Here is a 27181-nt window from a genome sequence, read left to right on the forward strand (position 1 = left end):
CAGACGACGACGGGCCAGAGGGCGAGGAAGGGGCATTAAGAGACGAGGCTGAGGAGAGGGTGGGAAGGGGCCACAGAGTCCCTAAAAGCCAGGCTGGGAGGCTGGATTTAATCCTGCAGGAGATGGGAGCCAATCAGGGGCATTCCCAGGGGAAGGACATGGTTGGATACGCATCCTATTTTAGGTGGAAAGTGGTGAAACTAGGGTAGGGCGTGGGGACTGATCAGAAGGTTAACAATGGCCAAAAAGCAGCCAACTGAGAGCAAATAAGTAAGAAAAAGACCACTCTAACACTAACTTCTTTCTCTCTCTTTACAAGCACCAACACACCAGCCCCTGCATTGCAGAGAAGCTGAGTTCATCTTGAAAGCAACAAAGAGAAGGGGGTCCTTTTTGAAACTTTTTGGTGGGAGCTTAGCCTTTTGAGCTGGACCACTTATTATGTCATTTTCTTTTCCACCAGAATCCCTGCAGGGGGCAGTGCCGAGAAGGAGCAAATCAGAAGCTCCTGTGTTGTGGGGCTGGCAGCAGAGAATTGCACTGATGACCCCTCCACACCAAGCATTTGACTTCTCCTAGACAGCTGAGAAAATCTTGAGTTGAAATCCAAGGCAGTTACAGGACCCCAAGGCAGCTGAGATGCTCCTGACCACCCAGCTAACTTCAGGACAGCCTGCTTGTCAAGGACTCGTGAAGACATGCAGGGACCAGCATGCAACACACAGAATTCACACCAACCTTTTTTTTTTAAAGACTGGCACCTGAGCTAACCTCTGTTGCTAATCTTCTTCTTTTTCTTTTCTTCTTCTTCTTCTCCCCAAAGTCCCCCAGCACATAGTTGTATATTCTAGTTGTAGGTCCTTCTGGTTGTACTATGTGGGAGACCGCCTCAGTGTGGCTTGACGAGTGGTGCCAAGTCCACGCCCAGGATCCGAACCAAGGAGACCCTGGGCCACCGAAGTGGAGGGCGCGAACTTAACCACTCGGCCACGGGACAGGCCCCCACACTGACCTTCTTAAATGCAATCCACAGAGCTGAAGAGGAAAGACTTCACATTCCGCTTGACTGAGCAGCTCCATCATCTTCCAAGTCATTCTGTCCTAGGAGAAAACAAGTAGGCTCATTAATTACTCGCGTGAGTTATCAATTCACACCACATCAAACAAAAAGCTCACATTTCATGGACAAGATGAAGTGCAATTCAGAACAAACTGCAGCGATGATCCATGCAAACGCCTGAGTTTTGAGGCTTAATTTATACAAATAACAGATAACCCGACTCTCCCCATTGGTTCTCAGGACAGCTAAAGCATCATTTAGGGTTTCTGCCTGGGAGTGGCAAGGAACGGTTATAGAGAGAAGAGGTTTTAGGCACTGTATTGGATACACACTCTGCAATGACCTTCCCATATTTTCAGCCTGTTCCTGAACGGCAATTTGTCCCTGGCTCCACGTCTTGGAAATCTTAAAGCTCTTGAGCTGGCTGAGGCCTTAGACTAATAGAGTTCAAACCTCTCATTACCCTTAAAAAACTGCAATACAGTCAGAGGGTCAGTTAACGGGAGCACTAGATGTAAAAACTGAAAAGAAACGTATGTTAATTGAGCATCTCTTGGTGCCAGGCCCTGTGTTCTCTGCTCTAAATACATGATCTCACGCAGTTGTCATGATTGCCTCATGAGGGATACACAGGCACAGAGATGGAGGCTGAGTTCTTGGGTTCATTGACTACTTATCTGAGTATCTGCTACATGTCAGGCACCAAGGTAGGTGCTGAGTATACAAAGGAGAAATAGACACACTTCGCTTCCTGCCCATAGGAAGGTCACATTCTGGCAGGGATGGGGGAGGGGAGTCAGGCAACTTAATTAGCACTGTGATGTTCAAACAGCAGCTCATTAGAAGCTCATGAAATAATTTAGTGGATCTTGATCAGCATGAAAAATAAATGAATGAACAAATAAATAAAGTAGAAGAGAATAACACAGAATGGAAAATAGTGTGCATGCAATATCACATGGATATATGTCTATATATCTATATCAATCATATATACGTCTGTGTGTACTGGTTTGCAATGTACAATATATTTTCTCTTGTAGGTCATGGTGAAAAAAAGTGTGAAAGCTCTCAAGTTACAGAACAAAGTGACAAGTGCTTTATTAGAAGTTCATGCAAAATGGTGAGAGCAAAAAGGAGTGAGTGTCTGCCTGTGGATTAGTTAGCACCTAGCTCCAGAGTGAGCTGGGTACCATTCTGGTTTCTCACCAAGAAGTCTCTGAAGGATGGGATGCCCAAATCTAATGCTTGGAGCTAAGAAGAGCTTGAAAAGGACTGGTATGAAGTTTCAGGGACTAGGGAAGAAAACAGAGTGGAAGTCCCTTCTCCTGTAGCCTGGGAAAGAGGGTGGGCACCTATGAAGGCATAAGAAAGCACAATGACACTAGTTCTGTGTTTGCACGATGAAGCCAGGCTCTGGAAGAGGGGATTAAACCTCAAGAAGATGGAACCCAAATCCAACCTTAATCGCTAGAACTATGGGAGCTGCTGGAACGTCTACCAGTATCAGCTGGGTCTGGAACAAATTCCCATCACCCCACTGTTGATAGAATGCAGAGAGCCTGTGGAATCTGGAAGGCAGGAGACAAGACGCCACATGTGAGGTCCTTTAAATGATCTTAATCTCCAGAGCAGTACCTCCTTTGGGATGATAGGTCATTGCAATCTCCCTTATCAACATATGATAGTTACTAAATTTTCTATTCTTTTAATAAAACTTCCTTCAGGCATATTCTGGATACCAGGTTTACAGGTTGAGGATTTGTGGCAATCCACTAGACTGCCATGTGCAGATATCTTCTCGGGTTTCTGAGTATGGATTCAAGGCAAGAGAAAAAAGATCTTCCCACAGAGTAACACAAGTCATTCATGTTGTAAGCTTCTCTGATGTGGGGTTTTAGTGACCATGGAATAAGGAGTAGCTCAGGGGGCAGTCAAATTCATCGTTATCTTGGGGAGTTGGTTATTGTGTATTTACCTTTTATCAAGCAACATGAGACGATGTCAAGATTAATTATTGTATTCGTTATTTAGTGCATATTTTTTCCTTGTACAGACTTATGATGATAATGACAAGAACTGGGTACTATATAAAATAAACAGCCCTAGAAATGTATAGAAAAATAATGACTAGATTTTACGTTTTAAGTTTCTTTACCCATCAAATAACAAATTACAAGGTCTTTAATAAGTTCCTCTTCACTACAGCTGATGGCTCAGGAGAGAACAGTAGTATGTGTTGAAAGCAGGAGAAATAATTAGGGTACGATTCTTTTTTGTTCTATTAAGAAACAAATGAAATAGTTCACCTGAAAGTGCTTCATGTACTAAAAGGTATATTGCAAATATTAAACATTTCAGTTATTATTACCAATGCTAATAAATTATTATCAAGTAAAAAATTAAAAGTATTAGTGCCCACAAGTAAGTGAAATTGTATTTGATGTTTCCTGGATATGTGGTTTTCTGCACATCTTTATTTTTAAACACAAGGACTCAGGTTTAACTAACATCTTCAAGGATTAACATCAATAAGGCGGAGAGTTTAATAAATAATTGTTCTTCAAAACAGAAGTGCAGATGGCCCTTGATGAGTAAATTTGTTCTATTATCTTCGTTGTATAGATGAAGCAGCAGGAGCGAGGACACTAAATGATTTGGCCAGTGTCACACAGCAGCAGAACCAGAACACAGAATCAGACCATTGTGACTTTAACTTCTAGCCTTGCTCATGATTTTGGTTATTGGTTTGCTTTTCCTTATAGAGCCATAAGCTATTTTCTAGTCTTTGTCCAGAATATAGATGATTATATGTAACATAATGATTATTATATATTATCATCACACACCTCACACTACCAGCAGCCTTAGTGAACGAAAGGATCTTTCTGATCATCAGCAAGACAAGTTCACCCTGTCTATTGCTAGTCTAGATTTAAAGGAAGTTTTTTGCCTTCTTAGCCTTTTAAATTATAACTGTTTTTAGGTTTTACCATGTGTCAATTAAAATCAGGCGGTACCACTTTGTTTTCAGAAAAAAAAGTCTCAAAATAACAAGTAATACAAGGAAAGGTAATAAAGCGAATGTGTTGTTGGTGGCATTTAACTTACTTTAAGTTCTACTTAAAGCTTCTTCAACAGATAAATCATAAGAGGGCAGAGGAAGTATCTACAGTTTAAAAAAGTATTGAAAGAGATACTCAATATTTTTAGATGGGCAAGATTAAACTTTCAAATCTGGAGATGCACATATGGGTAATAACGCGATTAAAAGGTAAACGCGAGAAGCTGATTCCCACAGAAGTTCAGACGTGGTTGTTCCCGGTGGAGCAGAGGGTCTGTGACCGGGGTGGGCTAGAGAGAAGGGGCTTCTGGGGGTAGCAGTAAAGTTCTATTTCTTGCCTTGGGTGGTGCTCCCCTTACAGTAATTCATTAAGCCATGCCCTTGATTTGTGTGGCTTTCTGTATTTGTGGACTTTTTTTTTTCTTTCAAACTAAAGGGATATACATAAAGAAATCATTTTTTTGAAATAGAGAACTAACAATATGATGACGAGTTGTTATTTCCAGGTCTAGTAGGACAAAAAGAGTGGAAATGAAAGGCGATGGTCCCTTCATTTGTCATACAAAAGGCTGGATTTTGAGAGCCTAGGGCACAGAGTACGCTGCGTCAATCACTGAGTGGTCTTCGGTAGTATCTGGCCCCTTCCGTCTAAGAATGTGTTCAAATTGGTTTTGATGGCAAATAAGTCTAATCTATTGTCCCAGCAGATGGAGGTTTTATTAGCTTCGGAACTGCATTTGAAAATGTATCATATCCAAAATGCACAAGTTCTCCAGCTTTATTTCTTGCTTCTAGGTTTTAAGTTCAGAGCATCCCAAAATTTCCTCCTCCAACTGGAACAGTCAAGATAAACCCCAGGTAAATTCTCCTAAACAAACCAGGGCCAGCAGTCCCATTTACTGTAGGATACGTGGCTCCCACTGGCCTCGCTCCGCGGGCGAGAACACAAAGCATCCTGCAGAGGACGCAGGCCGTGGGGACGAGATTTCAGTTCTCCTGAGCCTAACTTCACTCCTTTTTCCGTAGCTGAATAAAATACTTTTCCCTTTCTCTGTTTATTTGCACAGAGGGTTGTTTAACACAGGAGCACAAAGAGTGGAGGGAAAGTCACAGCGACGTGGACTGGAAGGATTTCCAATCACAATAAACACACCCAAAGAGAGAGGAAGATGGTAAGCGATATATTTCCTCTCTGACATTCTTTAAAATAAATGCACGGCCCTGGAGGGGGCAGCCTGACATGTGACGCTGGATGGATAAGTGTGGAGAAGCACAGAACTTTGTACACTACCTACGCCATGCCCAGGCCCCATTCCAGACCACAATTTGGCAAATGGGTCCCAAGGGCCTGCGTATCTGGAGATTGTCTGCAATACAGCCATCGGGGCTGCTTAGAAATCAACAAGACTCCTTTCCCTTCGGTTAGCCCTCGGTAGTCTGGCATGCAAGAAGATGCTCTTTCTTCTCTGACACATTCTGCAGAGCCTCCTGCATCCCCCAAGCTGAGTCTCGGGCCACTGAGAAATGCTGTGATAGGTGTCTAATCTATCCCCCAGCCACAGCAGGCACAGCCGAGAGCAGGCCCAACCTATATTCTGCTCCATCACGTTTTGAAGCGATTTCCCCCGAAGCAGATGAGCAAAATCCACACAAATTTTAAAGCAACATATGATTGCTGTGAAAGAATATAAGGAAGTGTATTTTCTTCAGCCACTTCTACGAATCCATCCCTTCTTATGGCCAAATCCACATGTCATTCTGCATTACTCGCTTTGAACAAGACACAGAAACACCGAGCACTATGGCATGGGACACATCACACACTAGGAAGCCTTAAAACATAGCCACCCATAAAAAGCTGGCTTCTCCCGTTGCTGTCAGAGGGGAGCACAGGCGCATAACCTTGCAATTCCTTCAAAAAGAGAAAAATCTCTCTTATTTTCAACATGAAATGACACCCCCTACCCAACACACATCTAACACCAACGATCTGCCCATGGAAAGGCTCCTCTCAGATGATTACACCTCACAAGTCTATCCGGTTCCCATCCGAAACAGTCTGTGAACATGTTGAGCTGAAGGATAAGAGGGACATATGGTAGCTTTATGGGGTGACCTGTTGCTATTATTAGTGCTGTCCCCTAGAATTGTGCAGTGTACAACCTGTGAGGCCACATGTGGCAGCCTGATTATACTTGTAACGTCATAATATATTCTTTACTTGTGTATTTGCATATTATGTACATTATAAAAGCAATATGTATATTACACATTTTACATCAATCAGTTCCTTCTATCACTTGTCCATGTAAATCTTATTGATTAGTCAACTCTTATTCACTAAGTTTCATTATTTTAAACCAACATCGATAAGTTAATTATGTTTAGTGCCAAGTGTTAGGATCTCTTTTTCTTCTAATCTTTGAGTATAAATCTCCTTGAAAGTCAGACTTAGTTTCACCTGAGTCAACAGTGATCTTTGATTTTCTCCCCTCCCATTCCATTGGTCTCCAGAAATTGAGGCTGGATTCTAATTCTACCTTAAAAATAAATCTCAAGTCTCTACCCTCTCAGGCCTTCTAATATTTCCTCCGGACCATTACAATAGTTTTCTCGCTGGCCTTCCAACTTCCAGTCTCTCCCAAATCAGTCAATCAGTCACATTATAGCCAGAATTGCTTCCTCAAATACAAATGGGTTTAGATCACTCCTCTGTTTTAGAAACTTTAATGGCTCTATATTCCCCAACAGATAAAGTCCAAACAAATCACTGTGGTATACGATGAGTTTATAGTCCAATCAGCTCATAAGTCGGGGCGAAAATGACTTCCAATGCCAACCAACATCGATTCATGCATCCATTCAATCACAATCCACTGGACCCTCTTAAAAACACAGTGGGATTCAGCAAGCCTGAAGAAAATTGGTAAAACCCAGATCTTAGGGTGCAAACACTTCAGCAGGTGACTGAGATTTGGCCCCAGTCTGGAGTACCAGTCTCAGATCCAGAGAATCCCCATTCACCCATTTCTCCTGTATTCCAAACTTACTGAATTTTTCGTTACCTAAAAATGTGCCAGGTTCTTTGATACCTGCATATCTTTACTTCATCTCCAGTGCTTGGAATGCCTTCCCTGAGTCTCTGCCCCGTGAACCCCTATTCACCCTTCAAGACTCTGCCCAATATCCCCATCTCTGTAAGGCCTTCCCTGATACTCCAAGGCAGAATTATTTGCTCTTTTTTTAGTGCTGCCTGTTCTTGGTTTATACCACTCTGGTAGCAGATTCTTGTATTGTGCTGCAATCATTTGTTTGTCTGTGCTTTCTGCTACATTGAGGGCAGGCTCTGTACTTTAAGGGGTCATGGTTTCTTCAGTTCCTCCCCTGCCATTTGGCACACAGTAGATTACGAACTAATTGAAGAGTGGTAAAGGTCAGCAAAGAAAAACTAGGTCCCCAGAGTGGGGGCCTGAGCCAAATCCCATCTAAAGCACTCACTCTTTTGGGGATGCACAAGCCCTGCCTTGCTCCTGTGAGCCTGTCTCCTTTCTAGTATGGACAAAGATGGTCTCCTTGTGGCTGAGCCCAGCCCAGGCTCCAAAGAGCTGTGGTTTCAATGAGGGAGGCAGTGGGGTAGCAACAGGGAAAGGATGCACCTTACTATGGACGAAGTTGATTCTTTGGGCCGCCCCGCAGTAAGAGATCCCCTGCAGCTCATTCCAGTATCTCTCACTTCTTTTGAGTTTGGGAACTAACAATCTGGGCTCCAGGAAAGTATTTCTAGAAGTGGCTAACTTTGTGGCCAATATGTTAAGGCCACTGGAATAAATATGAAAGAGGAAATGAGGAATCCATATTTGAAATTACGGTCATGTGCTGAATAACAACATTTTGGTCAATGATGGACCGCATATACGATAGTGGTCCCATAAGATTAGTGCCATATAGCCTAGATGTGGAGCAGGCTATGCCATCTAGGTTGGTGTAAGTACACTCTATGATGTTCACACAACGACGAAATCGCCTAATGACACATTTCTCAGAATGTATCCCCCTGATTACATGACTTAAGACTGTAGGTACAAATGGCCTTCCTTCCTCTCTCCCCTCCTTCCTTCCTAAATGTGGAGAAATTAGCTTGTATGACTGGCAGATGTCATTTTTACGTATTTGAACACATTATTAAACAGTCCATTTTTTAAAAAATCCATTTCAACCAAGTTAAATGAATTTTAGAATCAATTTAGCCTTTATCCCACCAAAGAGGGTAAGACGTGGAAGCTGCCCTCAAGAAATTCATAATCTAGTGGCTACGTTTAGTTCATTGATAGTCTTGCCATTTCCCCCAGAGTGAGACATTTCAGTCCATAGATAGTTATTATGGAGGAACTTTAATTAATTAGTTAATTAATTAACTATCCCACAATCCCCTGTAGGCTAAAACTGGTGGTTTTCCCAAGAAAAATTACTGAGCCAAAGCCCAAACAATAGAAAAATAGACCAGAGCGTATATATCTGCACATGAATATTCATAAACACTCACAAAGAGGTGGTGAACGTGGACACAGACATTTGCTGCCCAGATCAGCCGAGGGGCAGTAGGACAGCTGGAAATTGCTGCTGCTCGCCAGGCCCAAGGCAGCCGTGGTGGGAGGTATGGTTTCCTCCCCAGCAATTGGGATCCCACAGCTCACCCTTCCCGCGACCCTGGGTGCTCCCAGGTCACTCTGCCTCCTTTTCATGGATACTGGGTGAGGAGAATCTTCCAGGCCTGATCCACCCCTTGGCCTGCTCCTTTAGTGGGTTCACTTCCTGACACTCCCATCTCACCAGCCTTGAAATGGTCTGATGTGATCATGGACAGGCTCCAGAAAGCCGAGTGTCTTCTCTACTCCTTATTACACTAACTCCATCTGCTCTCTTCTGGGAGGTCACAGCAGCCCTATTTGTAGGGCCTGTGACATGAGCACATTTTGTGTCCTGAAGCCTTCAGCAAACCTCAGGAAGTCAGCTCTGCGGGGTGTATCTTCATTTCACAAAAAAACAGAAAGCTGGGGGCCGGCCTGGTGGCACAGCAGTTAAGTTTGCACATTCCGCTTCAGTGGCCCGGGGTTCGTCGGTTCAGATCCCAGGTGCAGACCTACACACCGCTTGTCAAGCCATGTTGTGGCAGGTGTCCCACATATAAAGTAGAGGAAGATGGGCACGGATATTAGCTCAGGGCTCATCTTCCTCAAAAAAAAAAAAAAAAAAAAGAGAAAGCTGGAATTCAGAGTGGCTTACGCAAAAGATAGTCAGTCAAAGCCATTCGGGTAAATTCTGAAGAAAACCAAAGGTATGCTGTTCAAGTTTGAGAAAAGCACATTCCAGAGGGGTAGTTTTCCCCTCTGCACAGCCGAGGCCCATCTGAAGCAAAATTTGCTTCCCATTTTTTTACTGAATGAAGTAAGAGCATCACTTTTGAATTCACTATGTAAAGTTACCCTCAGAGAAACAAGAAGCCCAGCTGAATAAAGTCTGGATAGGAAAGGAGAAGCTTCCAAACTACCAATCTGCCATCTCCAAAGCCCGCAGCCTTTCAAACTGAATACAATGTCTGCCCAGAGAGCAATTTTGTCTCTTGGAGACAAGCCTGTACTTAGGCAGGAAAAAAGGAACAAGGTGCGCACATCAGCATCAGTTTCAACTTCCAAAGGAGTATAATCACTGTTTCCGGAAACTTTCTCCTTTCAGATAAACAACTGGGTCCCCAGGTTGAAGATGAGTCACGTCGTCCCACCCCTAGAGCTCCCCAAACCACACATTCCTCTCGCCATTCGCATACATCCTAACCTAAACCAGGGCCACTTATAAAAGGGCTTGTGTTTAACTTGATTCTATTTAATTCCAGTGCTTTCTTCCAGCTACCCAGTCTGTACGTAATTAAAATCACATTGCAGCAAACATTGAATGGAATGAAAAGTTTTACCATATGTATACAATTGACTAGCTGTAGAATTTGGCATGTCTACCATGATCCCATTAAGCAGGGCGAGCCTGGCTTATTTTGGAGTATACATTATATGTTTTGGATCAGTTGTGTTTTTCACTTCTGCTAATGCCGTCCACGACGCTTAACCCTTTGTCAACAGCCACGACGATGTGTTCCTGCATTTCCACAATGAGGACCGCAGCACCCTAGCTCAAAAACTATTTGGCTTGTGGAAGAAAGTTCCTTGGAAAAATTTCTATTTTCGCAATCAAAATTAGCTTTCTCAGTCTTGACAAAGGCTGGGCAGATACCATCAGAGCCTCCAGGATCAAGTGGAACCAAATGGAGAAAATGCAGAAGGAATCATGGCTTCCAAATCCTTAAGGCACAGGGCATTCTTTGAAGCTTGAAAGAAGTAATTTTAGGACAAAAAGAGGAAGTACTGTGCTACTCTAGATAACAAAAATATGAAACTGATGTTCCAAGAGGTAGCAGATACAATTCAAACAGATTCAAGAGGAGTTAGCAGAGGTCAGGCTGACAGATCCGCCTTTGAGGGACATTCCTGACATTCTGAGAGACACAGAGAGGGGGAAGATATCTCTCCACCTTATCACACTGCCGCTCCACCCACCCTCCCTGCACAACCACGAAACGCCTGAGGCCTTTGTCAGAGGAAGCATTCTGAGTTGGACGGGCCTCTGGTCTGACTCTCTGGGTCGCACTCTTCAGACTTGACAGAATTTGTAGTTAACAGAGCTGTAAAGTCGCAATTTTGCTTTAAGACATTCTTCCATATAGATTTCAGATTGAGTTGAAGTCTCTCAACATGTGACACGAAGAAACACATGTTCTTAATCTGTGGATTTAAAATTGTTTTAGAATTACATCAATGAGACATATCCTCCAAAGGAGAATCAGGCCACCAGCCCTCAAACACGAGAGTGTAAGAGCAACACAGGGTAACAGGACTTCCCAGCCTCATGTCTGACAACAAATCAGTTGTTAAAATTCTTTAAAAAGGGACTTTCATCAAGAGTTTAAAAAGAAAAATAGGAGCTTTGGAATCCAGCGGGTATTAGTTTGTTGCTGGAGGCAGGAGTCCCGCTCAGCCGCTCTGAGGAAAGAGTGAAGGCAGGGTACCCAGCACCCCTAGCAAAGAGAGGCAGAGAAACAAGTGTCCTCGATTCATCCATCAGATCAAGTTCCCAAAATAGAACTCGAATCCTGGCTTCTTGTACCGAATACAAAGCTACGGAATGTTAAGATCAGAAAACTACCAAACGGATCTGAAGAATTCATCCCTTAAAACGGGAAGGTGTCGTGAAGTGTTGAGACAAGAATTTTGTACTTAAAACTGGGGTACGTGGTAAGTCATGAAAAATATGATGGTTGACCAGTCAAGTGAAAGAGGAAATAGAAAAAAGGGAAGTAGGAAGATGCTATAGTAGGAATAAGGGCCTGAAATTAGGGAAAAGAAAAACAGGTAATGAGATGAGACCGCTAAGTGGAAAGAAGAGTTCCAGATTGTAACAAGACTGGGAAATAATAACCAACCACTGTGCGGCCATCTGTGAGGTCTTCCGCTTGTGTCAACCTCTCCCCTGTAGTGTGTTCTCCTCACACGACTTCACGGGGCAGGCAGGAAAGGATGAAACTCCCCAGTCTACAGATGGGGAGAGTGAGGTTCAGAAAAGACTCATTTGCCCAAGGTCACAAAGTGAATAACCAGGGACCTCCTTCACTCAAGTCTTACGGCCTTTCTCCATTAAAGCGCCATGATTCCTGACTTGTCAAATGATTTGAAGGAAAAAGGGAAGACAAGTCTTTCCCCTTTCCTACATCTATCATATAAAAATAAATGGGCTCCGTATGTCTTTTTCCCCTTTGGAAGATGTAACGAAATCACAAGAAGAGAAGTAACTAATGTAGAGGATGTATCAGATTATTTCTGAAATGATACCATAATTCTCCCCCTGCCCTCCCATTCATTATCTGAACAGTAATAAAAGGGGAAACGGCAGGGTCTTTCAGGAGGCTGGAGGGAAAATTCGTTCCTTCACGTTCCATTTCTTTCACTAAAAACAAAATGGAAAAATGCCATATTGCATTTAGGGAACCTGCCACTGGGACCAGTGAGGATTTAAGGGGCAACAAAGGTTTTCTTTGGCATCAGGTAGAGTTACCAGCCTATCTGAGAAAACCAGATGGAAAGAACAATAGATGCAAAATGTACTGTACAAAAGAAACAAATACTGCATTTATCACAATCTTGATTCTAAAAATAAAAGAATTGACTGGGGAACCTGAGTGTCTCAGGGCAGAGCGGGTCGAATGATTCATAGACTAGCCTGAGTATTCAGTCTTCTCTCTTTTACATGGCTTGGTCCCTAGTGTTTTTCTGACTGTCCTGCTCTAGGTGGGATTTTGTGTAACGTGTGTTACTGGTCCACAGATGAAAGGCCAGTGGAAACCAGCTCCCTCTATTCAATACATTTTAGGACTTCTTCCCCTTGCCTAACAAAATATAATATTTTGATCTTGGATATTTCCTCCAAGTCATCAGACACGTGCAATTCTTTAATCTGGCTTCTTGGTTCAACTTAAGCTTGTATGTCCCCCACCCCCGCCCCATTGTATGGAGTTGGATAATAGCGTATCTTCTATTTTCTAGCTCCTCTTAACTTAGAAACTAAGAGAATAAGGCTTAAACTGAACTAGGAAAATATTAACTTAGAAATAAGAATTACTTCCAGACCAGAACGGAGGGTCCAGTGTCCACAACCACACGAACCTTAACTGACACAGAAACATAAGATGTTTAACCTAAATAACCACTCTGAATTATCCTGATGGAGTGTCCACAACTTTTGAATCCTTTATTTCTACAGGCTGGGAAAACTGTTAGTTTGGATCCCTGCAGGAAATTGAAAAATTCCCTTCTCAAGAGTTGGTTAGGCTGGGAATTGATAAGTGAGAGGGTGAGAGGGAACTCTGCCTGGAGCCCAGAGAATCAGTCTTCTCCTTGTGCTGTGATAATCCTACAAAGCGGCTCCCGGCACAACACAGTCCCATCTTGAAGTGGGTGGCTGTGAGATAGTGGATCTTTGACTTTAAGCATCACTTAGCTATAGAGGTACAACTCCAATCTCAAGCTCAAGGGCTCATCAACATAATCAAACACAGAGCACAAGGACCCTCCAGGGACCTCATTTCTCTGACGGCCTGGTATTCTAGTAGTTATGAAATGCTCCTTGGAGGAAGGGGCTCGCCTTATTCGGGCAGAAGCAATTTACTCTGCTCGCTAGAAACTCATCCTGTCCAGACTACAGCGTTGATCTCAAGTGTGTGAGTGAAGAGGAAGTCCTCTAGCTCATCTGCCAAGGTAAAGACCTCAGGTTCATGCTCACAGCAATTATAATCAATCTCAAGATGTCCTTCGGGGAACAAAGGATGCCGAGACAGCTGCTTCTTCATTAGCCAAGAAAATTAAATAGAAACCTATGGTGAGCAGAGCACCCATTGGCAGATGTCAGCTCAGTTCTCCCAGTGGATGGCCAGTCTAGATGAATGGAAATGCTTTTTTGTCTGGTTGTTCTATCAATTACTGACAGAGGGATGTTAAAATTGCCAACTATGATTGTGGGTTTGTCTATTACTCCCTTAAATTCTGTCAATATTTGTTTCATGTATTTTAAGCTTTATTACTACATGTATACAGATTTAGGATTGTGATGTGTTCCTGGAGGATTATCCCTTGTATCTGGTATTATTCATCACCCTGAAGTCTGTTTTATCTTATATTTATGTGGCCACTCCAGCTCTCTAAAGCAGACTGTTTATATGACATACTACTCCACCTTTTTACCTTCCACCTACTTGCGTTTGTATTTAAAGGCAGCATATCATTGGGTCTTTTTTTTTCTCCAGGCTTATAGTCTCTGCCTTTAATGTGGAGTGTTTAGTCCCTTTACATTTAATGTTAACTATTGAGGTGGCTGGATTGACGTCTGCTATTCTGAATTATTTTTTGTTTGTGCCATCTGTTTTTAAAATTTTTTCTGCTCCTCCTTTCTCACCTCTTTCTGGGATAACTACATAGTTTTTAGAATTCCATTCTCATTTCCCTTCTGCCTTTTTAACTGTGCCTCTCTGCATTTTCTTCAGAAGTTCTGAACGAATATGATTTTATAAAGGACAAAAACAAACACCCTAATACCCTCTGCCTCAAGATGCTGCATCAATCCATCAAGCTATGTAATCAGTTACTGAGGTGAGCAGGGAAACTTGCCCCCACCTTCTGACCATGCCACCCCCGCAGCCCCATCCAAGTCCTGAACAGCAGGGGAAGGCAATGCTCTCTGCCTTCTTAAGAGCCCAGCTGGAGCTACGATTCTACATACTAAAAGAATATAGCAGCTTTTCTTTAGGTTCTCTTTATAGCAATTTTTATAGAATCTACACTCCTGGATCTTCACGACCTCCCCCCTAAGAATTCAAATTCCTGAACTTCTATTTTGTTTCTTCATGTTTCTTCCATGAACTTCCGCTCTATTCATATCATGTTGCAAGTCATTCTCTGAAAATATGCCTTAAAACCAGGTTTCAGGCCTGAGAGAACTGAATAAACCTAAGGCTTGCATGGAGCTCCCTCTTGAGGCAGCCTTTACAAAGATGTTGAAAACTGCATTTGCATGAATTGGTGGTAGCAGTCCCAGCCTCAGGAGCTAATAAAATTAATCCAGAAGATAAACTGGCTAATTTATGGACGTAAATATCTTCTTCTTAGAAGGAATTCTAACTTCTTAAAAGACAAGATGACCTCCAGAAGAAAAATAAACAGCGCCTCACTAAAGGCATCCCCTAAATAGAAAATAATAAAAAGTTGGACATACTTTAACAGCCAGGAAGATAAATGTGATTTCAGAATCCTGGTGCTCTTGTTAGTTTTAGATATTGTTCCTTACCTTGGAGAAAGGCAAGCTTTCTCCAGAAAGACAGGTGGTGAGTGTGGGTTTGTGTGTGTCACACACTGGGTCTAGAGAGAGACTTCCGAGTCAGAGGGACCAGGGTTTGGACACTGACTGTCACTTCTCAGCTGTGTGACTTTGGGGAAGTTTTTAAATCCCCTTAAGACATCTGCAAAATGGGAGTGATAGAATCTACTTCAAAGGGTGCAGAGAGAGGGTCCTTAGCACAGGGCCCAGTGCACAGAAAGTGTGTGTTGAGTGCTCTTATTATTTACTGTCACTCCTATCATTTACCATTATTATTAAATGTATACACTTACACATTTATAAGACTCTTAGATGAGGAGCAGGACATTATTTAAAAAAAAAATCACCAAGATGCTTCCAGCATCCCTAATGATTGCACGCTTTCCACATTAGCTAAGAAAAAAATTTTTTTTCTAGGTTTTTCACCATCATTGGGGACATCATCTGCTGAATTAAAACAATGACAACCGTGAACTTCTTTAAGGCAGTGTGCCGACGACACTTGAACAAGCACCATCAATTTGGTGGAAGAGTCAGTTAAATCGCTCGCTCGATTTTCAGAGCTTAACCAAACATATTGACGTGGGCATGGCACTGGATCTCCTCAAGCTGTGGGGAGGCTGCCTTCCTGACACGATGCTGGAAAGGTGGAAGGAACATTTTCTACTTGGGATTTGTGACGTTGTCCCAAATTCCCTCCCACTCCAGCCTGGCCTCAGTATCGAGGTGATGCATCCTCTTCAGTAAACGCAGCCGCCAATGGGACACGCTGGGAACTTGTGCGTCAGCCCCCAGCCGCCTCTTTGTTTTTGTGCGTTTGTTTACTTGTTTGTTTTAGGTCTCCACCTCTGCCCACATATTCAAACAGCAGACAAAGCTGGGAAACTGGCAGAAAAGTCTGAAAGCTTTGAACAGCCTTGGAGAAACAGGAAAGAAAAGGAGGCAGGCAGATAACGATCTCAGTTTCCAACAGATAAAATGGTGGGTGCTGGGAAAACACCCACGGAGGCAAATCGACTGGGGGAAAGACTGACGGACAAAACAAGATCAGAGAGTCAGGAGTCTGGAAGGCCCACTGGGACACTGTGGAGACAGCTTTGCAAGATGCCCAGGCACTTCCAAGGGGCAGGCCCCAGCACCAGAGAGTGCTCAGGCTCACGGCCCAACAGGTACAAATGGGGCACATGGGCATACGGAGCCTTAGGACAAACACTGAATGTTCTTGTAGAGCCTCAATTTCATTTAAAGACCGCGAGGAGCTGTCGTCAGAGAGTGAAGTAGGTAGCTGGATATGGTACAAACCATGACTTGCATCTTGAAACAAACCTACATGTGGAACAGAGCGTAAGGTTTGTGCAAGTTTTTATGATTCCACATGAGTTTTGTGATAAAACAAGGTTATTTCAATGCTTGTGATGGATCACTGCTGTGCCCTCGGCTCCCAGAGGATGGAGATTTTCTTTTTCTCCTTTACCATTAATGGCGCATGGATAGTAAAAAATGAGATGTGCTGCTCTAAGAACATCAGGAAAATGTCACCTATTCCAGGCAGGGTTTCGTGAAACCTTTTTCAGGATCGTCCTGTTGGCCATTCAAAGTGCCTCTGACATGCAATCTTTACTTGGGGAACAGGAGTGCTTGGAATATGTGCAGAACCTTCCAGAAGGCTCCAGATGTTGTCCCCCATGGAGGATCGCAACTCCCCTGATGTCTCTCATCACAGAGCAGGCCGCTGACCCTGTGGCCCAGCCTGGCTCCCCAGGTTTTAAAGGTGAGAGACTTCAGGTGTGTCAGGAAGTGGGATAGAGGGAAGCAGCGCACCCAGGGATGGGCTGGATGTTTTTTCCTGTGAAGGATGAGCTGCGACAGGGGACAGTCTGTGTACTCTCCCACCTCCCTCTTAGGACCTAGAAAAGCCTGGGAAGGTCCCAAAGGTGAACACAGAAGCCACGCATCACATTTTCCAACAGCCTCACTGTGACATCTTTTCAAATCTTGATACACCCTAGAGGGAAAACTCGAAAGGGAAGGTGGCAAGTGGGAAGCTTTCAAAATCAGGAACATGTTACTTAAAGCTTTCAACGCCGGCCTTTTCTCCTGTAGTATCATGGCCACCGTGAGCTGTTTCCATCAGGACTGCCAATAAATCCTGTGGAAATGTTTGTGGTTTCGTGAATAGAGACGACAGTGTGTGCACACGTGTGTCTGCGTGTGTGTTAAAAGGAATAAGTACCCTGCAGTTCAAAAGCACCCGTAGGGAAGTCTCAAGTTCTGTTTTTTTAAAAATATTAACTTTCTGGGGCCGGCCCTGTGACTGAGTGGTTAAAGTTCCTCACGCTCCACTTTGGCAGCCTGGGTTCATGGTTGTGGATCCTGGGCGTGGAACTACTCTACTGTCAGCCATGCTGTGGAGGCATCCCACATACAAAAAATAGAGGAAGATTGGCAACGGATAGTTCAGGGCAAATCTTCCTCACCAAGAAAAATAATAAGAAGAATAATAAAACATTAACTTTCAGTCATAATAGCTCACAAACTATGAAATAGGTAAATTTAATCATCCCCATTTTCTGATGAGAAGACAGGCACTACTGATTACTAATGTGAGTATTCTTCCTACTGATGTCCAACTCCATAGGGCTTATTCAAGTCAGATACCTGTTTAAAGTCGGTGGAAATCTAGTCTGAGAGTAAAGATTTCAGATCAAGGTCACCTTTCCATATTTAAGTTTTAAAAAGCAAATGTTTTAAAATGGAGTGTCTATTTTGGTACAGAAAGAACTGAGATCACAAAAAAAACATTTGGTCCCCAGTTCTCATTTGCTTATTGCATCCCAATGTTGTGTTCTCATCACACTGTGTCTGAGTGGACTGGTCAAACTGGACAACATGGAGGGGTGAGGGAGTCACATGGAATGGGCAACAGCAGGAGTCGCGTGGGGACTGAAGGGAATCCCCTCCTCCATGGGCAGGAGAAGAAGCAGCAGTGAGCTTGCGAGTGCCAAGGGTCACATGCCTGAGGGCAACAGGAGCCTGGCTAGATGCTGTGGTCAAATGCTGCTGAAGCCACTGCAGTCAAGAGTCAGAGATCTAGAAGCTTGAGCCCACGCCTTGAGCCTGGACCCTCCCAGGACCACCAAGAGCCATCTTTGTCCCGCCTGCAGGTTTCGGGGATGGAAACCCACTCCGTCCTTACACCACTCTCTTTTTCCCTTGTGAGCGGACACACAGCATTCACAGGGTCTTCCCAGCCCTGCCTTGCATGCCTCACCCCTGTCCTTTCCTCCTCTGCCGATTCCATCCTGGCTCTTAGAAGGGACCTGGCGGGTTCCTGAGGTAACAACTCCCACTTACTGAGTCATCTTGATGCCCCTAGCACTGTGCTAATGGCCCACTTCGTCTGACGAACCCTTACAAGATCTCCCATCTCTGCTTTCCGCTTACCTCACCCCTGACCAGTGGATCCACAGCCTTCCCCGCCCTCTCATCCCCCTGGCTCTTCAAGAGCCCAGACGACCACCACAGGGCCCTTTGCTTTGACAACTACTTTCTCCATCTAGGAAAATGGCACGGCATCCACCCAGTCAGAAATCTGTCAGTCGTCTTTGACTCCTGCCGCCCCCACAGTCTCCTATCTGCTTCTGGGTACTTTTGCCATAAGCATCTTTGCCATAAGCATCTTTGCAGCAAGTATTTTTGCTGCATTTCTGTCACATAACTAATTGGCCATAAGGCAATTTTTCCGCAAAAGATAAAATAACTGGTTGACAGTTTGGTTTCATTTCTCCATTCACACAGTGCTCTCATTTTTATATTATAGAAATCTTAGCTCCACATTTCCCATAGAACTTCAGAATGTCTAACAGACATGCGACAATATGCCACGAACTGACAGCGTAGAAGGCTTTCGTGGTGCAAGACAAAGCTCAGTTACAAACACGCATCCTAGTATTTGTAAACCAATACCTCTCTTAATGAAGGAAGAACTTTTAGCGAAAAATAAAAGTGTGACAGATGCTGAACGAGATGAATCTACAAGCAAAAAAGACGTATACTACTATGAATGAGACACTTTGAAGACAAGCGCTTAGGTACAACCCACAGAATAAAATCAATTATTTGCGCAGTATTGTCATCAATCTACACACATTTTTAATATATTCAAATATTTTGTGCTTCGCAATAAGGTCTTTTCAATTTTGTTATTCAGTTTTCATGACTTTTTGGTGTCCTTTTTTATTTTTCATGATTTTATATTTCATGGCAAAACTGCCTCATGGGCAACTAGTTATGCGGCGAAAATGTCTGTGGCAAAGATGCTTGCAATGAAAATACTGGCCACGCTCATATCTAGCCCACCAGGAAGTCCTACTGAGGCTCTATCCAAAAGTATGCACCCTCTTTTCTCATTTCTCCTTCTCTCCTGACATCTTCATGCAGCTCCCTCGACACAGGAGGGACAGCCTCGGAGCAGTCTCTCTGCTTTGGCCTTGGCCCTCTTCAATCTTTTCTCCCCAAGGCAGCAGGAGTGATGTGATTACAACGATAACATCCTCCCACTGAACACTCCTCAGGGGCTGCCCATCGCCCTGCAATGAATACAGACTTTGGTCTCAGCTGGAACGTCGCCTCTTTTTTCCGTGGCAACACTTTTCTTCCTTCTCACCCCATCCCCAAATATTCTCTCCTTCAGACTCTTGTTTACTCGCATCATTGCACTTACTACAACCGAAATTATTTTAGCCATTTCTTTGTCGCTTTCTGTCCTAGAACATACAGACCATGCGTGTCACTCACGCATTAGAACATATGTCCCCTGTGGGAAGGGTGCTTGTTCATGACTTTATCCCAGTGCCACAACAAATGCTTGTTGAAGGTGGAATAAACGACCCATGTGGTACTTGAATTTTATCCTGCTCTTCATTCCACCCACCCACCTCATTTAACTTTAAACTCAACTTTTCGGTTCCCTTGGTTTTAGTGAAACGCTCCCACTAACAGCCTTTCTGCCAGAGGAATGAGGTCAGACATCCTCTGGAGACCTTTGGCTCCTGGTTCCAAACTCCCCTAGCACCTCCCTCCAGAACTGCAGCATCAAAAGCCCGAGGTGGGATTCTGGGGCTACATTCTGTCTGGCCAAGATGCCAAGACAAGTTATCAGCAATCCTGAAGGAAGAGGAGGCCTCAGGATGACAAAGGGATTCCAGTGATTCATTGGGTTGTACCATTTTTTTACCAACAACACATTTATCATTTCCTCTATCCAACCGCCGAAATATATGGCATCTCAGGAAAGGAAGTGGGTGGGTCCTGGCTGCGGGAACTCGCCAAAGCACATAGACGCCATCCTCCCCTTTGCCCAGCTCCTGGCCCACTCTGGCTCTGAGCCAGGGAACCTAGCACCTCCATGTGTTGACCTGTCCTTCTCAGTCTATGTCCCAGTGATCCTGGTGGGTAGGGAGGGAAGCAGGTAGCTAGACAGATGTAGGGTTCAGCTCCCACCCCACCACTTAACCTAGCCATGAAATTGGGCGAGTCACCCCACCTTTCCAAATCCATCCCACAGATGAGAGAGAATACTTGGTAGATCTGTTGTGAGGATTAAGTGAGAAAATGTAATTAGAGTGCTTGGTATGTGCCTGGCACATAGAAAGTGCCCCACAAATAAGAGTTATTCCTTGTGCGTGTGTGTGTGTGTGTGTGTGTTCCCAGCTGGGCATATGTGAGGGATCAGGGGGAGGTAAGTGCACCTTTTCTTAGGAAAGCCCCCGTACTGGTGACCTCCATCCTTGAGCCTACTTCTGCAGGAGGTTGGTCTCAATCAAGGTCAGCTATCCTAAGTGGTCCCACAACCCCTTCTAGCTGGTCATTCGCCTTGTTCTCTTCCTTAGTGGAAAGGGGAAGGGGAATTGTTCCAAAGTGACCGACCATTTGGCATTTAACCCAAGGAATTTCATTCTGGTTTTGTGGGACCATTTTATAAACTAGTTGAGGTCATTTGGATTTTTATCGAAGTCATCTGAAGGATCAGCGATCCCACTGAGTCGGAGTCCCTGTGAAGCAGATGAGTATGCTGCACCCAGGCCGTTTGTAGTATGGAAAAACACGGGGTCCGAGTTTTCTTGGGTGACCTCTCAAGCAGTTTGGCTCCATGAAAATAATAACATTAAATCAGTTCGCATCTTGATTTGCATTCCGTTATTGGAAACTGCACCAATCTTCCTACACCAGCAGGTCGATTCTCTGCAGATCGTGGAAATTTTTAAACCAAAGTTGTCAGGAAGCAAATGCATGACAGCCCAGCGAACGTGAAAGGAAAATGCCACAGGGGTGGGCCCGGTGGTGTAGTAGTTAAGTTCGTGCACTCCACTTTTGTGGCCCAGGGTTCCCAGGTTCAGATCCCGGGCGCAGACCTAGCACTGCTCATCAAGCCACACTGTGGAGGCATCCCACATAAAATAGAGGAAGACTGGCACAGATATTAGCTCAGCAACAATCTTCCTCAAGCAAAAAGAGGAAGATTGGCAACAGATGTTAGCTCAGGGCCAATCTTCCTCACCAAAAAAAAAACGAGAGAAAATGCCATAGGCTGCCTGCTGCTTCTACAGCTGACTGATTATTCCAAGACTATAACTGAGGGCCATTTACACCCCCCTCTCTCCTCCACATCCCACTTTCCAAACATTTCTCTGTATACCAGGATAAACAGATACAAGAAGAAAATGCGACACTTAAATCAGTAATTTTTTTTCTGAAATTGACTAAAAGCAAGGTTTTCAACATTCTTGGAGGATTATAAACACGCGCATTCTTCCTCAGTCCCTAACGGACAAACAGGCTGTGTTCAGTGGAAGGAGAGGGATGACCACGGCTTCTCCAGTAGGAGGAGCTGCTCCTCAGATGTGTATGATATGCCCATTCACTTCCTAACAGTCACGCCGGAAGATGGAAGTGCTGCCGAAGCGGCCATAAAGTACAGACGCTGCCTTTGCTCAACATTTCATGTAAACATTCTGATGGCTGGTTTGAAATGAGTAATATTCCCTCGCTGTAAGTCAGAGTCTTGTCATAGCCTTGGTTAACATACGACTGCGCTCCACCTGGCTTGAATGAAAAGATTATGACTACCTCTTGGCTGGCATAATCCTAAGATATTCAGACGATGGCATGGAATAGTCACTCAGATTCCCTCAAGAGGCACCCGCGGGGCCTGGCACGTCTGCGCAATCAGGGTCCCTTCCCACCCCGCTTCAAGCTGGGGATCCTTGGAACACAAGGCAGCACCTGTCCCCTTACGTCCAATGCCCCTGAGTTGGGCCCAGGGACTTTTAAAATCATAATAAGGCACCTTGAGCTCCCATGCCAACCTTCATCTCAGCATCTCAAAGTTCCTTGCATGTAAGTGGAAATTATTAAAACCCTCAAGGCGGAGGTCGATGTTGGCGGTCTTGCCTCAAAGATTCCCAACCAGGCCAGCGGCAGGGGCGGGGGCTGAAGGCTGTCAATCAGAAAGACGCAGTTCGTCACTTCCCTCCCGGCTTCTCCCACACGGTATAATTTGGTTACGTATGCAGGGACTACAGGCTAGTTTTACCAGTGAAATCCAGAGCTGCTATTAAAAAAAAATTGATTACCCTTGATTCGCACTTCTTTTTAATGCTCCTCCAATTATCGTAAAAACGGCGTTTGAAAAATGTAGAGAAACAGATTTGATAGAAAGAAATTCATTTCCTGAGACTTTGAGAAGACATGTTCCTCTACTGGAAAACTTCCTCCACTGCGGCCTTTCGCAGATGAATTACAGTCAATAATTCACTTCTCCATCAAACACTTACTTAGCCCTTGCTGTGCGTGAAGAGCACTGTATGGACTATGAAGATCAGATCAATCTTTTGTCCTTGTGAGTACCACAGTGTGTTCAAGCAAAGAGGCCACAGGTGGGCGTGGGGCAATGAGTAACTTCTGGACACAAACACAACCAGGATGAGCCATCCTTTGGGCACCATGCTCCCTGTACTATTACTACAGCAATTACTGCCCAACATTTATTAGAAACATCTTTGTTGTAGGCAGACAGCTGAGTGCTTCATATGTAGCGATCTTATTTATTTCCATTTTAGAGATGTGAAAATGGGCTCAAGGAAGTTAAATGACGTGGCCATGGTCACAGAGCTAGTCAGTGGTAGAGAGGAAATTGAGACCACATCTGGATGACTCCAAAGCCAGAACGCTTAGCCACTTACTCATAGACCAACACCCAACATAGCAACAGCCTTCCCAGAAATGCACGTAACTCTGATTGTGTCGCTCCTTCCAGCTCAGCACAGCCTCCTTGCAAAGAGGAACTCTAAGTGGTATATTTAAGATGTACTTGGGGCAATGGGAAAGAAAATCGATATACCATAAACCATGGAAACTGACTCGATTGTGTCAAACGGCAGCCTTCACTCATTTTTGCAATAATTTTTTCAGTTAATCAGCCATGGCTTACCTCCCACATCCTTCTGAACTCTACTCCAACAAATGTATTTCATCAGTGAGGTCTTCCCTGATCTCTACACATAAAGCACTAACCATAGCCTCCCCCACCCTCTTTCCATTCTATCCTCCTTACCCTGCTTCATTTTTCTCTACTGCGCCTATACCCACCCAACACTATATTAATGTCACTGTCCATCTCTTCCCACTAGATTAAAAGCTCTACGAATCAGGGTCTTTGTTTTGTACATTGTTGTATTTCTGGTCTAGCGAGTGCTTGGCCCATATCAGACGCAATCTATTAAATAAATGGACACATTTGTTGAATCTGAAAATGAACAAAATGCTGTGCTCTACAGGCACGGAAGACGGAAGATGTGGAGTCCGAGCCCCTCGGCATGGCGTTTCTGCCCCCTCACGCTCAGCCAGCAATTCCTACCACATCCATACGTGGACTCTACCTCTCCTCGTGAGTTACTTACTGTTCCCTGCTAGGCGTTTTCCTGTCTCCCTGCTTTTGCTCTGGGTTCCTTACCTTGGAATCCCATTCCACCCCTACCCACAGTCAAAGCTTAAATGCCAACTCTTCCACGAATCCATCTCCATCCCTCTCCTTGCCTTCAAAACAAGTACTCTTCTCTCTGCAGCACAGCACTTTCTCCCTCTATTAAACCATTGGTTTCATCTTGCCTTGTAGGAGGTTTATGTTGGTCCTCCCAACCATCTCCAGGACAAGATTTCTGTGCCTTATTCAGCTTTTTATTCTCTTACATGGCAAGTAGAACTCTTTGCTTAGTAGGCAACTAATAAATGTTTCTAGAATAAACAAGATCCAGAGAGCATGCGGTACCAGTTTCTGCAGGGCGAGCACCAATGAGTCAAGCTTAAAGAAATGGGCAGAATGATCTTGGCAAGACATTCAAAGTTCAGTGAAATGGTTACTTAACCAAATCAACTTTAAGTCTTGTCTTTTTTCTAGAAACAGTCAAAACAATCAGTCCATTTGGTCTACGATTGAACAGTATTTTCTCTGGGGTTAGAGTCCAGATTATAAATTGAAAGCTGAACTGGCATTCTGTGGCTCCCGGCATTTATGTGAGCCACACTGACCCCGAGGTACCTAGTGACATGAATGCATTTGGGACTAAACATTAAGCACTCTCTGACTAACCCAATATTCCCATGATCTCGGTACTAACTGCCTGACAGCAAGAACAGCTGCAAAGGATTGAATGCTCGCTGTATCCAGGTCCCGGGCTACGTGATTTGCAGACCACATATCTCTTGTGCCTCACAAGTAACTATGTAGAGGATGCGTTCCTTCCATGACCTGCCTCACAGGGTGGTTGAGTGGCAAAGGAGACCACTAACATGGAATACAGAGAGCTCTGTAAAATGGAGCACACTACACATTGGTGTCCAGGATGATGATGGTGACAAATTCGCTATGACCAGGGACATATGCTGTTCCCTGAGGAAGTGTCCATGTCCAGGTGATTGAGACTGAACAAATCTCTAGGTCACACATTTCCCTGACTTGGACTCCCAAATTGTGGGCTATTAGGATTATCTTAAGTCACTAGAAGAAAATAATGAATAATGGTAGATTGTGTTTGAATATAAGAAAAGGTAAATGGGGCAAAAGATGCTTTGATTACTGTTATAAGGTTCAAGCACGGGAAAAGAGGGATAACACTGGCCATTTTTGAGTCACCACCAATGGAGGTAGGCGCCAGGTGAGACGCAATGGAGACCCGCTGGCCGAGGCCTCTGACATGTGGCACTTACAGTCCGTCAGGTGCTAGAGAAAAACTGTGAAGCGCTGGCCACACAGATAGCCCTGAATTTAGTCTGAGCTGTGCACTACAGGAAAGCAACCTAGCGCTACAAGGTGATGTGACAGGAGGAGCTGACCTGGAAAGAGGGGTCAAGCAAGGCTCCCGAGGGGAAAGTTGTATTTGAGTAGAGACCAGAAGAATGAGGAGAAGTTGGCCGGACAAAGGCAGGGTGAGGAGAGAGACATTACAGAAAAGCGTGAGACTTGAAAAAATGTACTGTCCCCAAAACATAAACGGAAAACCGCAAAGTTGACATTACTGTTGAATAAAATGCAAGTAAAACAAAACACGTGGTCAACGGTATTGTTAGGATTTACCAGTCATAAATATTTCAGTGTATTTGAAAAAAAAGTGCCAGTTTAGATGCTCTCAGTTCGTAAGACTCCTCAAGCATGTGGAAGATGGCTGAGAAATCACAGGCACTCAAATGAAAGGAGTCACTCATAGGCAAATAATTTCAAAAGCCAAAATACTAAAACTTTAAAAATATTTTTGCACCCAAATATATTTAATGTGGCAGGTTGGTTCATTTTAATATGATTGATATGATATGAGCTGGGAACCTTCAAAACAAAAACATGGGCTTCCCGTGTTCTGCTTCGGCGGCCCAGGTTTGATTCCTGGGCGTGGACCTACACCACTCATCAGTGGCCATGCTGTGGCAGTGACCCACATACAAAATAGAGGAAAATTGGCACAGATGATAGTTCAGGGAGACTCTTCCTCAGCAAAAAAAAAAAAAAATATATATATATATATATATTATGTGCAGGTCATATTAGGGATCTGGGTTTTATTTTTAAGAGAAATGGGAACAGATGTGTGTGGGTGTCTCAGAGTGTGATGTGTGTGCATTTGCACAGTCAGATTTACACTTTAGAATGATCACTTTGTGGTGTGGAAAGGAAATGGAAGGAGGCAAGCACGGAGGCAGGAGGCCTGTTAGGAAGGGACTGTAGTAACTCAGGTAAAAGACGATGGTCATTCGGATTAGGAAACATGACGGAGGTTAGAGGAAAACACAGATTAAAGGCTCTTTTGGCCTTTTATGTCAACTTCTTGGGCACTGAGCCTGGACTCTTAGATGGAATTCAGTTCTGTAGTCAACAGTGTCTCAGTGTTGTTCAAGGGATATTCTAGAGTGTTTCATACTCCACCCAGGGCTGGCATAAAGGCACTGGCAGACCTTAAGAAAGATACAGAAGAATACATTAGGACACAATTCAGGCTTGGGATTATAGTGTGTAGTGGGCCGAATGGTGGCCCCAAAATGACATGCCCATGTCCTAACCTCGGAATCATGTGAGTGTGACCATGTTTGGGAAAAGGGTCTTTGTAGATGTACTTAAAGATTTCGAGATGAAGTCACTCTGGGTTATCTGGACGGGCCCTCAATCTAATGACAAGTGTCCTTCTAAGAGACAGAAGGGAAGAAGACACAGAGAGAAGACGAGGCATCTGTGAGAAGACAGAGACAGCCCTGGGAACCAACACCTGGTGCACACAGAGCAAGACAGGAAGAGGGGTGCTCCAGAGGGGTGCTCCCGAGGGGTGCTCCAGAGGGGCCCCAATGCTGCTCCTCCTCTTCACTTATTCCTCTCAGACCAGAGACCCCCGATGCGAGGCTGGGCACCGAGAGCCTGACTCCCGGCGTTCCCCTGTGCCAGGCTCAAGACAAGCCTCTCCCAGCCCCACTCATGGAGGGGCCACCTGTGGCCCTTTGCAGCCAAGGTCACACAAACTAGGGGGTGGGGAGGGAGCGAGAGGACTTAG

At 44.3% G+C, this 27181-nt stretch overlaps 1 protein-coding gene across 4 annotated transcripts in view; it reads right to left on the reverse strand.

Annotated features, from left to right (window-relative positions):
* Positions 1 to 27181, reverse strand: part of SCAF8 (SR-related CTD associated factor 8) — a 203200-nt gene that overhangs the window by 27468 nt on the left and 148551 nt on the right. For all 4 annotated transcript variants that reach the window (XM_044761788.2, XM_070485993.1, XM_070485954.1 and 1 more), the window contains one exon: positions 1013 to 1101. The gene's annotated coding sequence lies outside the window, so the exon portion shown is untranslated. The remainder of the gene's footprint in view (positions 1 to 1012; positions 1102 to 27181) is intronic.

This window comes from Equus asinus, chromosome 1, assembly GCF_041296235.1.
Source record: "Equus asinus isolate D_3611 breed Donkey chromosome 1, EquAss-T2T_v2, whole genome shotgun sequence".
Taxonomy (NCBI): domain Eukaryota; kingdom Metazoa; phylum Chordata; class Mammalia; order Perissodactyla; family Equidae; genus Equus; species Equus asinus.